The following is a 17,964-nucleotide window of genomic DNA, read 5'->3' on the forward strand; positions in this document are numbered from 1 at the left end:
CAACTCCAGGGAAAGATCACCTTCCTACTCCATCCCCTCTCTAGCTCCCCATCCATCCAGCTGAGAGCCACCTCCATTTGACAATAAAGGCCCCTGCATTTACCATCCTTCAATTTGTCCATGTGACCTAATTCTTCCTGGATCCTGGACAAGGACTCAGGTACCAAGAGGGCACTGAGCTGATTAACTCTTAAGCCATCTGCAGAAAGCAGAGCTCAAAGAGCACTGTAATGCACCCACTTAGGCTTTGGGAGTTGCACGCACCCACCCCTAGATGCTACCATGGGGCTGGAGCCCAAAAGTGCTCGCCCCAGCTCTTGCACCTGCTTGTCTTCATGCTCCCCCTCCCATAAGGGGTTTGAGCAAGGCAGCTGAACAGACAAGCCACACCCCTGTTGCACATTCTGCGAGGAGGTTCCGGGAACTCTCCCATTTCAGTACAGTCAAAAGCAAGACTAGAGATGGTAGAACCAATGAGTTGAGAACCAGCGAGAAGTTTGGGTATAGGAGTTTTGTAACTACAGTGGAAATGTTATCAGACTAGAGAGCTGCAACCCAGGGGTGAAGGTGGAAACCCATTGAGAAGCCCTAGGCCTAATCAAGAGTGATGGTGATCAGGTGACACACAGGGAGCCCAGTGATCAGCTGGTTCAACCTAATCTGGAGAATGACTCAACACTGGGATGCCACTGCTGCTGGGGGAGGAGGAGGAAGTACTAAACCTGTTTCAATATTTCCTGTTTCAAGTCCACATTGTTCTGGGGACTGAGAACTGAAGTTGAGGGGATGGGGGCCAGTGAATCTGGCTACAGACATTGCATAACTGCAGAGGGAGGGCATGAGACAGGCTGAAACCGCTGCAATACGTACTCACCCTGAGGGCCTGAGGACCCAGATGATCATCTTAATTTAGGTTGCTGCTTGGCCCAGGCAGACATGCAAGTGCCTGCAGACAGTGGCTCTGGCACTGGCACCCATGGTAGCAGCTGGCCTCACTGTGATGGGAAAGCCTCCAGCTCCCTCCAAGATGCAGTCAGGGTTTCTGGTCTCATTCTTGGAAGAGTTCTATTGGATGAGTTAAACTGGAATTATCTCGCTTTCCCGGGAAATTGTTGTTCCTTTTGTCTGCTCTGCCTCTGGGTGAAATCTATAGTCCTTACTTGCTGCAATTTTCTACCATCCTAATAATAGCTCATTGTTAGGCAGACATGATGCAAATACACTTCTCAACATCTTGGGAGACTTGGGGGGTCTTACCTTCTCATTTAAGTTCTTTGTTTATTTTTATTTTATTGGTTTGTTCTCTTTTTTCGCCCTTAGTTGGTAAAGAAGACAAATTGTTGATGAAGGAAACTGGCAAAATACCAGTACATCTTGAGTTCTCTGGTGATCTACCTTTTCCAGAATCTTCTGATGTGCCCCCCTACACCTGCATGAAAAGTGCTTCAGGCAATGAAATTGTCCTTAATGGGTGTCCTTACTAAATTTGGTGTTTGCCATCAATAACCCCTCACCTTTCCATTTGGGGTAGCAACCACAATTACCTCTTTTTTTTCCCACTATCTTGTTTTGCCCTAGAACATGTAGGAACATTTTATATTCAACAGCTTATCTTCACAGGTGCAGAACAAAGGCAGAACTAGAAGTCATCCCTCTGCTCACCTAGACAAATGCATATTTGACATCTATCTGGAATCAGGCACATCCACCCCCTGACCTTCTGCTAGGAGCAATTTTTATTTAAGATATTTTTGGTTCATTTCTTGAAACTCCTCTCTATCTCCAGTTACCCCTGAGTCTCACTCATATACCTCTTCTTTATTACTCCCTAGAAAGGAATTAGAAAGGCAAAAGACTTTTGCCACTGAGTAACTGAAAAGAAAGAAATCTGATAATCTGGGAATTAAAAGAAGCCAGGGAAACACATCCTCAGCCCTTAAGGTGAAGCTCTCAGTAGTAACCATTTCAAGAATAGGGAAACTCAAACTCAAGCACCTTTCTTGCGATAGAGTCTTAATGAAATCTGGGATTGGGAAGGCATGTGTTTCTTTGTCTATCTCAACGTTTTTTTCAAGACCATTTTTGTAGCCATCCACAGCGCTTTTGTAGGCACAAAGAAAGAGGGCCTACCTCCCAGGCTCGTGGCTGTGAAAAGAAGATAAAATTTCAAGACCCTAAACTTACCATGCCAAAGGGAAAAGTTTAGCTTGGGAACTGAGTCACACAAAACTGCCTCTCATTTTGTTCCTAAATAGATTAGCTACAAAGGTAGGTTACAGGGCTAACCCCCCAAGGGGGCCTCCCTCACAATTTGCTAGCAAGAAAATTCCATGTGCACCCCAAGATCTTTACCCTAAAACAGAAGTCTGCTGAATTTCACCCTGACAATGTAAATCAACAGCTTATCTTCACAGGTACAGAGGAAAGGCAGGATTAGAACTCATCCCTCCGCTTACCTGAGACAAATGCATATTTGACAGCTTCCTTTACTCTACGTTTACTTTCTCTTACCTAAAAATGCAGATTCATTGAGCAGGACCCAATGCATAGTCGACTACTCCTCTATCCCCTCTTTTCACATGCAAAATGTGGATTCAGTGAACACTGATCTAGCCTCAAAAGAATGCAATTGCTTGCCTCTTTCATCTGTTCTTCCTTCTTTATTTTTTCTTTCCTCTTTCCCCAGCTGCTTACTCTTTCCCTTTTAAATGTTGAAGTCCCCAAACCCTCTTTGGAAAAAGCACGAATCACAGCTGTTCCTGTGACTTTGTGCTCCTTTTCCCGCAGCACGTCCTCAGCCTTGGCAGAATAAAGCTCTAGGTTGATTGAGTGGCCTCAGCCATTTTCTTTGGCTTTACGGGGCCAAAGCATACCTTCCACCTGTGGCTTTACTTTGGTCATTGAGGTTGTTCCTTCTGCCATCGAGTAGCTAGGTGGTACTACCTCAGTCAGAGCCATCAGCTGCACACAGGCACCTCTGCATCCTTCTCTCAGATGTGGATGCCACTGAGCAAATATGTATCCATTTGACTTCCAACTCCTTTTTTTAATTAACGTTGGCATTTTTTAATTTGCTTTTTTTCACTGACAAATAAACAAGATACATGTGTGGTGTACAGCATGTATACATTATAGGACGGGGAAACGAAGCTAATAACATATATTTTACCTCACACACATCATTTTCTGTGGTGAAAACACTGAAAACCCACTCAGTAATTTGCAAATACACAATACATTGTGATTAGCCACCACGTCGTACAATAGAGCTCTTAAACTTACTCCTCCTATCTGGAATTTTATATCCTTTGAACAACATCTCCCTAATCTTCAACTTCCTTTGTTCACAATGTCTTCAATTCTTCCTCCCAAACAGAAGTCTCTCCCCTCTCCATCCCTAGCATCCAAATCCTCTGTATGATTCAGGGTTCAAAAGAGGATCCAATCGTGCCAGGAAGCTCCTGCCCCCACTCTGGTTCTTCCTGGTATCTCTTTTAATTATGTTCTCTAGCACTTGTTACAGTGATTCATATCCTGGATACGCATGTGAATCGCCTGTGGACTGTTTAAAAATATAGACCCTGACTAGACAGACCTAATCAGAATCTCTGCGGGTGAACTGCAGGCATCTGTAGTTTCACAAAGTTTCTAATGCACAGCAAGGGTATGAGAAAAACAGATAATATATAAATGACTAATTTTAGTATTTAATCACAACGTACCTGTTGCTAATGATCTGTCTTTTGAATATGTGCTTTGTAACTTCTAGAGGACAGAAACCATATCTTACTTTTTTTTTTTTTTTTTTTGGTATACTACTGTTTCCTCCTGTACCTAACCCAATCTTAGATCCAGGGTTGAGATGTTTCAATGAATATTTTGATATATGTTTCTGCACATACTAATATCACTTAAGGGTTCAACAAACATTTTTGAATAATTTCACTGTGCTATGCACTGGATCTAGGAAGATGAAAGCAACATGAGTTCTTTTAGACGAATCCTTAGCTAACAGGTAAATGTTGTTGAGACTTGGTTGTTGGGGCACATGTGGTGCTAAGAAAGATTTGCTATGATTACAATGATTGACTGAAGAAAGAGGATAGTGGAGAATGGAAGGAGCCTCTGGATTTGCAAAGGATGAAGGTTTCAGAGTATTTTGAGGAGGTTCTACTACATGTGCTATCATACGTTCCACCCCTTCCTATGCTGTGTCAGAGGCAAGTAGAGGTTGAACATCAAATCCCTGCACATCTCCCTCCAAATGGCCACTCTTTGGAAAAATAATCTATAGCTTTAAAAGAACATAGGTGGTACATGATATAATAAGTGAGAGCACATGCTATGGGGTAAACATGGGCTGCATCCAGGTGTCCATGGATGGTGTGCGTGCAAGGTTGGCTCTGCAGCTTTCTGCAGGCTGCTGGTATCTCTTTCTCCTATCCCTCACCTCCCAGGGCTACCCAGGCAATATTGGGAAAATCATGTGGGGCTTCTCTTACATGTCCCACTGTGTCCTTCCCATATCCATTTTCTCCTATTGCCAGATATCTCCAAAATCTCTCTTCTGTTTAACAAACTTTTTTTTTTTGAGATAGAATCTTGTTCTGTTACTCAGGCTGGAGTATAGTTGTGCAATTATAAATCACTGCAGCCTCAAACTCTTGGGTTCAAGGATCCTCCCACCTCAGCCTCCCTAGTAGCTAGGACTATGGGTACCCACCACCATGCCCAGGTAATTTTTAAACATTTTTAGACATGAAGTCTCACTATGTTGTCCAGGACAGTCTCAAACTCCTAGCCTAGGCTTCCCAAAAGGCTGTTATTAGAGGCGTGAGCCACCGTGCCCAGCCCTAAAATCAATTCTTCAGAATGGATCGTATAACTAAATTTACAGAAAGGTGTACTTCACTGATAAAGTACTCGTATCTTACCAAATAAATAAGAAAACTAACATTTATTGAGTTCCTAATGTGTGCCAGGGTCTACTATGTTGACACATTATTAGCAAATTAAATAGGGAAGATGATTGGAGGGTTGGAGTCTCCTGAACCTCAGCACCTGTGACACATAGATGGTTGCTTCCTCTTCCTCCTAAGATGAGCCTCGTTTGCTGCTTCTCGAAGTCTTTATTTCACACACTTAGTCTTTATTTCAGATCCCTTTCTGAGCAGATTTCAGAACCTCTCTGTGTTTGCTTTTTTCCTATGAGCAACTAGTTTCTTTTGTTCCCAACTCCTTTTCCAAGAGGCACAAGGTTACTTTCTAAACTAGGTCAGTGGTTTAAACAGTAAGTCCTAGGAAATAACAGTTTCCAGTGAGGGCTGCCATCTTGACAAATGGTCCTGATTCCAATGCACCCTTCTACCTGTGATCTACATACATTCAATATCAATCTTAATCTACATGTGATTTCAATCTATGTACAATATCACTTTGCATATGAAACATCATCCTTTTACAGGCAATGTGGCAGTGATCCATTTACTCTAAGGGATAATAATAGTTCCTACCTGATAGTGTTATAGTGAAGATTCAGTGAAATAATACAGGTAAAGAACTTACAACAGTGCCCAGCACAGAGCAAGCATTCCACAAAGGTCCTCACCGTTGTCATCACTTTCTCTTTTGAACAGACTGTTGATAGTGTGTTGTTCCTCAGGCTACCTTCATAAGTTCCAACCTGCCTAATTTCCTCCATCTATCCCTCTACACACAGTCTCTCCCTTCTTCCTCTTTCTGTAGAGTTTCCATCAATGGTAGTGGTGGTGGTAGTAAGAGCAGGAGCAGAATTAAGAATAAATGGAAAGGTATTTCATGTTGCCTACTTAGCCATAACTCATTATAATTGTTGCATCAATAAACATGAAAGACTTCTGGCTGTAAAGGCATGTCAGGCACCGCTCCAGTTGGACCTTCCAGCCCTCTCCTTGCTTCCTGTCACATATGACTCTGCAGGCTGCTGCTAGACACTGTGCCTTCTTGTTAGACCTGCTTTGTGTGAACTTTGCTGTCATTGGAAATTTAATTACCTTCCTGGGGCAGGGACCACTGCTTTGTTAATCTGAACCAAGTTGTGATGTCGGAAAGGAAAGCTAGCAAAAGTTAGTCTCCAATGTTATGACCGACTACCTAGGGTGCCCTGTCTCTGTCTAAAGAGAGAGAAATACAGTGATCCTAAATGTAAGTAAGTAATCATGACATAAAGAGAGTTAAAGGAAAATGGACTTTTAGCATAAAATGGCAGTGACATAGGAACCTACAGAAAGAGTAGAAAAGACATTCAGGTCAAAATTAAAGGTTTAGAGGAGGTCCATGGAGTGAAGTTAAAATATATGTATAGTTATAGAAAGGGTTGAGAAACTCTCAGGCACTTTGCCTTTGGATGTCGCAGACTATGGGATGCTGTTTATGTTCTATGCTTGAACAAAACCAAACAGGCCTGCTGGAAGCCAAGCCAGGTCACTGGTGGTATACCTAGGCCTGGCTGCAGGAACCTTTGGGAGATGCACGCCCCTCCTTTGTTTGCAGCAAAACACTATCCTCTCTTACCCTCTGCTCTTGACTAGATAGATTCTATACCATCATCTCCCCAAGAAAAATGGACAATATTCAATCCCAGTTTTCCATCTCTGTAATGCAGACATGAGGAGCCACTGGGCAGCACAGCCTAGAGTTCTCATTTTTTAAAAATATAATGGGCTCTTGCAAGGAACATAAAGGCAGCTGGGCAGCTACATTTTGCTTCAGCAAAAATTGAAATATATGAAAATTTAAAAATCAACATAGAACAAGGGGGACATTATTTGATTTTTAAAGTATTATTGTCAAGGTACCTTGTATCTGGGTGGGGAGAAAGAAACCATCAGGTGTGGGCTGAGGGTTAGACTTGACTCTGCTTAGTGGGGTTCCTATCTGAGTTGTTAGTACCTTGGTGTCAGAGAGGCAGGGGCTCCCCTGAGAGAATTTCAGGTTTGTTTGGTGCTTTGAGAGGCCAGGCTGGGGAGAGGTTCAAGGAGATGCCTGTTACCACCACCGAGAACAAGGGATGCATTTCCAGGGGCTTGGTTTGGAGTTGGATGGAGTCTACCTTCCATAGGAACATTGATTATTTGGGGATACATATGGGCTACCAAGGTCAAGTGCTTAATCCCCAATCCAACACTTTGATATTTCTTTCATTATACCAAATTTCCTCATACTCACTCAAGTACTTCCAGCTTTAAGAGGGCACTAACATGTAGTGAGAACCTAATCATATGTATATGATTATAGATGGATGGAGGAAGGCCAATGCCAATAGCTAATCACAGGACATAAATTCTTTGCTAGTATATAGTTAGGTGGAAAATAATCTAGAATAGTGAATGTCAAATGGGCCCAGATAGTGATTTAGGGTAGGTCATTTATAAAATGGCAGGTTTGAGGGATTAAGTTCAGTAGATGCAGGATTTTCATATTCATTCAGGAGATATATAAGAGGAGAGCACCAGGGATGAGTCTAAGAGTTGCACATGACACAACACCCAAGTAAATAGATTGAATTAGTGATTTTAAGATTTCTCACCAAAAAAACTCATGCAGGGGAGTTCCATCTTCTCACAGTTTGCCTGGATTCACCTGAGACGGGGGGGCAGGCTGAGAGAGGGCCATTGACTGTTGGTGGATTGGGTCTATAGCTTCTGATCTGACTCTCCGCTGAGGACATGGAAGTCTTTGGTGTCCAGGAAATTAGAGTGAGTGGGAGATGAGAAGGTCATTGTTGGGACTGTTTCCTGTGCAGGGATCAAGTTACTTTAGAACCTGGATCTCTCAGAATGGATTGCTGGGGTCTCTGAACCTCAAATCAAATAGGAGAGCTTTATATTTAGTCTGCACATTTCAAGACCGAAATCAAGATTGTCATTTTGGCGACAGTGTCTCTGACCTGGAGCTATGGCAAACAGGAAGGAAAAAGGTGACTTGGGCTTCTCTAGAGCTTCTCGAAGTATAGGAAGAATGACCAATGTCATTTGATCCCTCTATAACAGCTGCTATGTTGTGATTAGATACATCAATATGATCAACGATTTCATCTTCTTTTGAGGTTCCCAGTCTTTTTCAGTTTTGTTAATGAAGAAACAAACAATCAGAATTGTTAAATAACTCTTCCAAAGCAAGTGACAGAGTCAAGATTTGAATCCAGGGTTTCAATGCTACAGCCCATCTTCTATTCCTAGAGCTACCAAGGATTAATGCCATGTCACACCTAGGTGTGCTATGGCGGGATGCAGTGCCAGGGGAACATGTTCTTCATTCATGTCATTGCAAATTAGTTTATTTGGGTTATCTCTTCTGCCACATCACTTAGCAATAGCGGAGGATTTAGATTAGATTTTCTTTAAGGGGGTGTCCAGGACCAGATTCTTGCTTGAAGACCTTCACGGCAGGCACTAGTGGTGGGTCCTGATGTCTGCAGCATGTCCTTGTGAAGGAGAATCTGAGCTGGCCTCTTCTACCTTCTGAGTTACTATTCTGAGAAAGGAACCAGACAAACAGCAGGACGTTTCAGTTCCCAGAAGAGGCATTGTTCTTCTCCAGTCGCCTCTACTGTCTGTCCTGTTACCTAAACAAGCATTACTCTAAATGCCTGAAACAGTCACCTTCCAGGAATGCACCTTACACTTGCAAAACAGGACAGGCTTCTGTCCATAGGACTTCAAGATGCAAGTAGATTTTGGGTTCTCTTCGTGCCTAATTGGTCCTCGTTGTTTCCCTAACACCATTTTCTGATTTTTTCTCTTTGGCCAAGTACCTCCTTTTCACACTGTGTTAGTAACAACCATTGGGTAGACCAGCGGCATGCCTGGCTGGCTTGCATAGATTCCACTCTTCAACCTTGTCTTTGAGCATCTGCCATCTATTACATCTCCCTGTCTTGTAAGTGATGTTGCAATCCATACAAATAAACTTCAGGAGCCCTCAGCTATAGGTAAACTGTGCCAGCATAAATCAATGAGGTATTGAGAAACTCTATGTCACATCCTCTGATATGTTGTAATTCTATTTTTCTGGCTATCAGAGGCCTCCCACAGACTCCAGGGCTTGGTTTAGAAATCTCCCTGCCTTTCCCAACTTGGCTCACAATGATCCCACCCAAAACTTTGGACTTCTCAGGAGAGACAGTGGAACAATGGGAACTACGGGAGCTGTGTTATTCTCACGATTTGACTCAATCTGAACTGTGTCCACTGTAACAGTTAAGGTGTAGCAAATCTCTCTCAAAATCATCCCTGGACTACCAGCATCAGAATTAGGCACTTGTTAAAAATGTAGATCCCCTCAGGACCTCCTATTTATTCAGAATTTCTGCTGTCAATACCCAGGAATCTGAATTTTAAACAAGCTCCCTGTTGTGTCAGTGCCCCTGCAGGAAACTAATGACATATTCAAATTGGGATAATTTTAGGAGAGTTTAATAAAGAGATCATTTCAGAGAGGTAGTCAGGGTGAGGAGAAGTCGCAAGTGCTGTGCCCTAAGAGCCTAGGTGCAGCTATGCAGGGGCACGGGTAGCATGTGGGTTATCGGAATCTGGAGCAGAGGGACTGTGGCAAGGGCCACAAGATAAGATGTGCTTGGCAATTTGCGACAGAGGCCAGTGCTTGGTGGCCTGAAAGGGGTATAAGCAGCCCCAACCTCACTTTGCCGATCTTCTGCAAACCAGAAGCCAGAGGCAAGAAAGCCCGTTGTTTTTCTACACGGGAGGAAGCACCCCAGGGCTCTACACGGGAGGAAGCAACCCAGGGCATGGGGCACAGTGAGAAGGATGGTGAGTGGATCTTCAGGACAAATGGAGACTACCAGGCCTCTGACCCAACCACACCAAACGTTGAGAACCATTGGGCTAAACAGTTTTTCAGTCTGCGGCTGATCAGGGCCAGTTTCAGTTCATAAGTAAATGAGACAGAGGATGAAGGGAAGTAGAAGAAGATGTGAAAATGGAAGATCCTATTCTTTGAAATCCAGGGAAAGCCAGAGATCCAGGAAAAGAGGATGAGGGAGTTGCAAGGGTATCAGCAAGTCTAGACTTCACTTCCCTGGCACGCTCCAAATTCCCCTCATGCTGCCCTGCACTTTTGGATGCCTTCTTCTGTGTGTGTGTGTGTGTGTGTGTGTGTGTGTGTGTGTGTGTTTTCAACCTGCCTCCTTTTGCTTGGTACTTTTTCCCTAACTCCCCAACCTAGCATGAGACCCTTCTCTTTAGTGCTCTGGGAATTGGAGGCAGCATTTTGTGTGTTTTAACTCTTCCTGTCATCTCCATGATCTGCTATATGTGGTTCTGATGTTCATGGGCACTTTTTCAAGACTTCATTTGACTGTTTCTGGAAGAGTCTGTGACTGCAGTATTCCTTCCTTATCCACAGTTTTGCTTTACCCTGCAGAACAGCACAATAAGATATTTTGAAAGAGAGACAGAAAGACCACATTTACATAGCTTTTATTGCAGTATATTGTTACAACTATTCTAGTTTATTATTGCATTAATCTGTGACTGCACCTAATTTATAAATTAAACTTTATCATATATATGCATGTATAGAAAAACACATAGCATTAAAACAATTTGGTACTATCAACAGTTTCAGGCATCCACTGGGGGGTCTTAGAATATATCCCCCATGGATAAAGGGGGACTACTATACTTTGCAGCAAAGCTGTGAGGTTGAATGGAGAGGTGAGATGTCAGACCAAAGATGAGTGTCAGAGGAATCCTTAGAGAAAGTTCATTTGACACCTTTTAAAGAGTTTATTGAGGAGCTTGGCAAAATTTAAGATAAACTAAATTGTCTCAAATTATGTTTTCAGACCAGGAATTGCATGGAATGTTTTTCCATCTGTTTGTGTCCTCTCCTATTTCTTTGAGCAGTGGTTTGTAGTTATCCTTGAAGAGATATTTTACATCGTTAGTTGTATTCCTAGGTATTTTATTCTCTTTGTAGCAACTGTAGATGGGAGTTCACTCATGATTTGGCTCTCTGTTTGTCTGTTGGTGGTGTATAGGAATGCTTGAGATTTCTGCACATTGATTTTGTATCCTGAGACTTTGCTGAAGTTGCTTATCAGCTTAAGGAGGTTTTGGGCTGAGACGATGGGGGTCTTCTAAATATATGATCATGTCGTCTGCAAATAGGGTCTGTCTATTTTGTTGATCTTTTAAAAAAACCAGCTTCTGGATTTACTGATTTTTTGAAGGGTTCTTTGTGTCTCTATGTCCTTCGGTTCTGCTCTGATCTTAGTTATTGCCTGTCTTCTGCTTGCTTTTGAGTTTTTTTGATCTTTCCCCTCTAGCTCTTTCAATTTTGATAACAGGGTGTTGATTTTAGAACTTTCCTTTTTGCTCATGTGGGAATTTATTGCTATAAATTTTCCCCTAGACACTGCTTTAAATGTGTCCCATAGATTTTGGTACATTGTGTCTTTGTTCTTGTTGGTTTCAAAGAACATTTTTATTTCTGCCTTCATTTCATTGTTTATCCATTCATTATTCAGGAGCAAGTTGTTCAGTTTCCATGTGATTGTGCAGTTTTGAGTGCTTTTCTTAATCCTAAGTTCTAATTTGACTGCACTGTGGTCCGAGAGACCATTTGTTATGATTTCCGTTCTTTTGCATTTGCTGAGGAGTGATTTACTTCCAATTATGTGGTCAATTTTAGAGTAAGTGTGATGTGGTACTGAGAAGAATGTATATTCTGGAGATTTGGGGTGGAGTGTTCTGTAAATGTCTATAGGGTCTGCTTGGTCCAGATCTGTGTTCAAGTCCTGGATATCTTTGTTGACTTTCTGTCTTGTTGATCTGTCCAAAATTTTTGGGGGAGTGTTAAATTCTCCTACTATTATTGTGTGGGAGTCTAAGTCTCTTTATAAGTCATTAAGAACTTGCTTTATGTATCTGGGTGCTCCCGCATTGGGTGCATATATATTTAGGATAGTTAGCTCTTCTTGTTGCATTGATCCTTTTTCCATTATGTAATGCCCTTCTTTGTCTCTTTTGATCTTTGTTGGTTAAAAGTCCATTTTATTAGAGACTAGGATTGCTACCCCTGCTTTTTTTTTTTGCTCTCCATTTGCTTTGTAGATCTTCTTCCATCCCTTTATTTTGAGTCTATGTGAGTCTTTGCATGTGATACGTGGGTCTCCTGAATACATCACACCTTTGGATCTTGACTTTTTATCCAATTCACCAGTCTGTGTCTTTTGATTGGGACATTTAGGCCATTTACAGTCAACATTAATATTGTTATGTTTGAATTTGATTTTGCCATTTTGTTACTGGCTGGTTGTTTTGCCTGTTAGTTGATGTGGTTTCTTCGTTGTGTTGTTGTTCTTTACCATTTGGTACATTTTTGCAGTGGCTGGTACTGGTTGTTCCTTTCCATGGTTAGTACTTCCTTCAGGAGTTCTTGTAAGGCAGGTCTTGTAGTGACAAAATCTCTCAGCAATTGCTTATCCATAAAGGATTTTATTTCTCCTTCACTTATGAAGCTTAGTTTGGCTGGATATGAAATTCTGGGTTGAAAGTTCTTTTCTTTAAGGATGTTGAATATTGGCCCCCATTCCCCTCTAGCTTGTAGAGTTTCTGCTGAGAGATTTGCTGTGAGTCTGATGGTCTTTCCTTTGTGGGAGACTTGACATTTCACTCTAGCTGCCCTTAGGATTTTTCCCTTCATTTCAACCCTAGTGAATCTGATGATTATGTCCCTTGGGGTTGTTCTTCTTGAGGAATATCTTTGTGGTGTTCTCGGTATTTCCTGGATTTGAATGGTGGCCTGCTTTGTTAAGTTGGGGAGGTTCTCTTGGATTATATCCTGAAGAGTGTTTTCCAACTTGGATTAATTCTCCCTATCACATTCAGGTATGCTGATCAAGCGTAGATTAGGTCTTTTCACATAATCACATAATTCTTGGAGGCTTTGTTCATTTCTTTTCACTCTTTTTTCTTTAATCTTGCCTTCTCGTTTTATTTCATTGATTTGATCTTCTATCTCTGATATCTTTCTTCTGCTTAATCGATTCAGCTGTTGAAACTTGTACATGACTTGCAAAGTTCTCATGCTGTGTTTTTCAGCTCTACCAAGTCATCTATGTTCTTCTTTAAGCTGGTTATTCTAGTTAGCATTTCGTCTAACCTTTTTTCAAGGTTCTTAGTTTCTTTGCATTGGGTTAGAACATGGTCTTTTAACTTAGAGAAGTTTGTTATTATCCACCTTCTGAAGCATGCTTCTGTCAATTCGTCAAACTCATTTTCTGTCTTGTTTTGTTCTCTTGATGGTGAGGAGTTGTGATCTCTAGCAGGGGAAGAGGTGTTCTGTTCTTTGATGGCTTCATCCTTTTTGTGCTGTTTTTTTCCCATCTTTGTGGATTTATCTCCCTTTGATCTTTGAAATTGGTGATTTTGGGAAAAATCTCTGAGTGGATGTCCTTTCTGTTGAGGTTGGAGCTATATCTTTTTTGGCCTGTAGAGGCACTGCTGGGCTGCCTCAGATTCAGTCGAGTTGCTGGGTGGGTGGTCTTCCCCTGGGGTTTGTTTGTAGGTGAAGTTAGCCCTGCCTTCCCCATAGCATTTCTCCCTCCCTTAGCTGGATCTTCCTGGTTGGGTCAAACTGGTGTATTTGCTGCCAAGCTCTCTGGTGTGCAGGCTTCAGTTTGAGTTTTGTGGGGGGTGGAGCCTGCTAGGCCTTATGACTTGTTTCCCTGCTTTCAACTCTGCCTCTTTCTGTGGAATGGGTTGTTCCGTCCCTCTGGATTCAGTCCAAACTTCCAGCCAGGTCCTGCCGACAACTTACGGCACCAGGCGGGAGCCATTGCTAAGATTTGCACGGACAACCCACAGCACCCCTCAGTCTGGTGGGGCTGTTGTGAACTGTGGGTTGCAGGAGGGATAAGGTAAGCACAGGATCCGAATTGGAGCACCAAGGGGGTGAAGTCCCCTGACTCTCTGAGCTGGCTGCAGGTTCCATGTGGGGACGCGTCCCACCCTGTCTTGGTTCGTTCTCCCTGGGCAGCTCTTGCCCTGCTTTGGCTCCTACCCTGGGCTATTTTCAGAGTCCTTCCAGTCCCGCCGAAATGAACCTGGTACCTGACTTGGAATCATGAAGTCCTCTAGCCCTCTGCATCTCATTTGCTGGGAGCTGCATTCTGGTGTTGCCTCCTCTCGGCTACCTTGGCGCTGCCTCCCCCTTCTCTGTTTTTAACTGAAAATGGAATTTGAATTTTACTCTCTTCTTCACACCCTACATTTATTTGTTCATCTAAGTGCATAAGCATTTCACCATAAAGACTCAAATCCACTGGGGATGAAGAACAAACAGTAACAGTTTACATTTATTGAGCATTGACTACATACCTGTCATTATTCTGAACGCTTACTGTAGATTATTTTATTTAATCCTCACAAGCACACTATGAGGCAGGTACTATTATTATTGCCACTTTTCAAAATGTGGAAGGTGAGGCACACGGCAGTTAAATAACTTGCCTAGACTCATACTCCTGCTAAATCTTAGCACCAGGATTAAAACCAAGGCAGTCTGACTTCAGAACCTGTGCCCTGAACCACAAAACTATGCTGTCTCTCTAAGTATGAAGAGTGTCTATACTTAAGTTTGCCCCTCTGTTTCCTTTCATTCTTCATTTTTTAGCAACAGACATTTGTAGAGTGTCAAGTGCTGGTGGCGAGAAGCTGAATAAGACTGGTTCTCCTTTCAAGCAGGAACATGGGAGGTCTACAGAACAGGGGAGTGGTAGATCCCTGCAATATGTGTGAAAGACAGAATAGGAGGTAGGAATAAAGTGCCCTAAAAAGACAGAGCAGGAAGTGACTTTTCAGTGAAGTTTTTGGAGAAAACTTCCTGGAGGAGGTCACAGTTAAGCCTGTCAAACGGCAGGTACTTAATAGCTCTTTGGAATGAATGGCAATAGAAGTTCATCAAGAAGAGAAAATGATGATAAATAAAAGAAACACCAGGGGCGGATGGTGGTTTTGACTTTGCTCCCCATTTTGAGACCCCATTTGTGTATAGTAGGTGGGCAGCAGAATGGGAGTTCCTGAGATTTAACTCTTGTGAAATACCCAGGTCCTTGTGTGCTGGAGTCAAGACCTAGATGTGGCTGAGAGTCCAGCTCACCAGTAGAGGGGAGAAAAGGTGTCTTTTCTTCCCACATCCATGGCTAGGTTCGTGGTTGAGATGCCGCTATAACAGAAGATAGATTAACAAGAGAAAAGCATACACATGTATTATTATAAGTTTTACGTGAACTGGGAACCTTTGGAAATGAAGATCTAAAGAAAGAGAGAAGCTTGTTTATTATTATGCTTGAGTTGATGAAGAGTAGATAGTCATGGAAAAATATGATTGGAGGACGAAAAGGCGTGATATGATGGTAGCAAACTAGGGGGAACTTAGCAAGGCCTCCTTGTTCAGATCCTTCCTGGCCTCTGTGTCTTTAAGGATAAGGATGTTCCTTTCCTCTAGGTATAGGGAAGGCACCTCTTCAATGAGGATCTTATGGCCTCTTTCAGGTGGTCAGAAAATTCTGTCTAGGTTTTATAGCCTGTTTAAGGGGAGAAGAGCAGGAGAAGGTCAGAGAGTATCTTTACTGCTTCTGCTGTTTTCTATAATGCCAAAGGGCCATATTTTGGAGCAGCCTGTCCTGAACTCCAACAGCAAGGGCAGAGCAGGGCAGAGTGATAGCCCGGTCAGAAAGTGAATGAAGAGCAATAGCCTGGTCAGGAAGTGAATGAATGGGACTCACAGCCATGCTGAGTCTTTAGTGACACCAGGAGCTCAGGTGAGGCTAAATCAGCCAGGAGCCCCCAGGGGCCCAGAGAGGAAGGTCAGGAGTAGGACAAAGACCTCACTAGTCATAGAACAGAGATAGGAGGGACATTTTCTCTGCACATGCCAGTTATAACAGTTGAATTTGCACCCGCAGTACTTCTAGAGACTCCAACATTGTGAGAATACCAATCCTTTCAGAATGTGGAAGACTTGTCAGTTCGACCTGCCAAATCCACCTGTATACTTTGCTTTAGTATCAGAGATGATTCCTTTTTGTTTTATTTTCTCTCTCCCTAAGGACCAAGATGGATTTCTAGCCTGGATGTTTTGGTGGGGATTCTACCCAGTGATTGGGGAAGAACCACATGCCCTTCCAACCTTGCATCAGCAATCCCATGAGGCTCCCCATGAGTCACTGCCAGCAGCCCAGACTCAGCTGTGCGGAGTCTCAGACCCTGGGGCGAACCAGCTAAGTGCATGGATCTTTCCTGTCTGTGTTCTCAGTGACTCACCCAAAATGGATAATAACAGTGAGGCTGGGCACACCATTTGACTGGTACCAGCTAGAACAGGTCATGCTGTTAACCCTTGGATCCCAGGCCACCAACTGCTGACTCCCAGGCCCTATGACAGGATCATGACACGCTTGAGTTGTGTCTCCTTCCTTTCTCTCTGAGATCCTTGGTCAAGGTTCCAGCTTTGGAAATATGACCTTCTCTTGTAAAGGATCTCAAACTTGGGGTGGTTACTGATAGAGACTGAACCAATAACTACTACCCAGGAGGGGCCCATTGTCTTAAAACACCACCAGATCACAAGTGGAGTTTTCACTCATCAAATTGGCTGTTCTTCAGCTTGCCAAGGTGCAGGTGCTGACTTCTTCCCCAGTTCTTTCCCCATCAGTTGGGTTATTCCCAAAATCTGGGGGAAGAAAGAGAAAGGAGAAATTTAAGAATGGAACAGATGATTTCTCCCATCTCAGGCAAGCAGACTGTGAGCTCACTGAGTATCTTAAGTATTTGTGGCCAGGGTCCTAGGCAGGACCCGTAACTTGTCAGTATGTGACTTAAAGACTTGGTGACAGAACAAGGACCCACCCAGCTCAGCTGCCCTGCCAGGGTGTCCTCATTGCCTCACCAGCTTCAGATCACTCCCCAGGGATGCTGCATTAATTATGAAAACCTCTGGTCAAGGCTGAAAGCCTGCAGGATATGTTCTGTTACCTCATCACTTACATGGGATAGTCCAGAGGTCTCTAAGACTCTCCAAAATATTATGATGATTCAACATTTACCCCATAATATGTGATAGAGCTTAACTCAGAATTTAAGTGATTCTTTGCTGACCCTTAATGAGGTTAAAGTAAAAAAAAAAAAAAAAAAAAGATGAGCTGAGGCTGAGCAGTGATCCAAGTGCTGTGAGCTGCTGATTCTTCAAGTTACACGTTACTCCAGGTCTTGGGGCAGTGGGTATGTGTACATATGTGTGTGCGTGTATGAGTGTGAGAGAGTGGGAGACTGGGCAGGAGACTGGAGTAGGAAAAGGGACGGGATGTGTTGCTATGCAGAGAGAGCGGTGAAACACACAGTATGACCGACAAGACAATCATGTGGTCAGACAGTTGAGGACCTGAGTCTCAGCTCTGACATTCCACCCATGTGGCTTTAGCAATTTGTGGATCTTCTTTCCTTCACCTATAAAATGGGATAATGAAGGCAAATTTGCTAAGTGAGGAGATAATATGTGTAACTGCCTAGGAGAGTCCTAGTCACATAGCAGATCATCAGTGAAGGTCCAAAGCAATGATGACTGACAACTAGCTGGGAAGTGAATGAGCAAGCCAGGCCAGAAAATTTTATGAACAGTGAAATCTGCAGCTCAAAGTTCCATGTATCTCTCAATAGGAAAACATCTGTATCCCATTTGACGGTGTACAAACACTTTCACTTATGTCACCTCATTCTTCCTTTCAGAAACCCTCTAAGGAAGTTATTGTAGTGATGAGGAAACTGACTTCCAAGTCCACACAGCTGGCAAGCCTGGAACTGGACCCCCAGTCCTATGGCTCCTTATGATCCTTATGCTACCCCATGAGGGAGCAGCTGCAAGTCATGAACACACGTCTATCATGCAGCATTTGTCCCG

General features: G+C 43.0%; 1 long non-coding RNA gene across 1 annotated transcript; it reads right to left on the bottom strand.

The window, feature by feature from the left end:
- Window positions 1–1,337: 1,337 nt before the first annotated feature.
- LOC105722033 (uncharacterized) lies at window positions 1,338–16,954 on the bottom strand. The gene is made up of 4 exons (XR_001108469.2): window positions 16,823–16,954; window positions 16,597–16,740; window positions 7,928–7,981; window positions 1,338–1,429 (listed from the first exon to the last, which is right to left on the bottom strand). It is a non-coding gene; the product is annotated as an uncharacterized LOC105722033 (long non-coding RNA).
- Window positions 16,955–17,964: the final 1,010 nt, after the last annotated feature.

The sequence above is a fragment of the Aotus nancymaae genome, unplaced genomic scaffold, assembly GCF_030222135.1.
Source record: "Aotus nancymaae isolate 86718 unplaced genomic scaffold, 86718_ANA_hifiasm-v0.15.2.pri h1tg000032l_0, whole genome shotgun sequence".
In the NCBI taxonomy this organism is placed as follows: Eukaryota; Metazoa; Chordata; class Mammalia; order Primates; family Aotidae; genus Aotus; species Aotus nancymaae.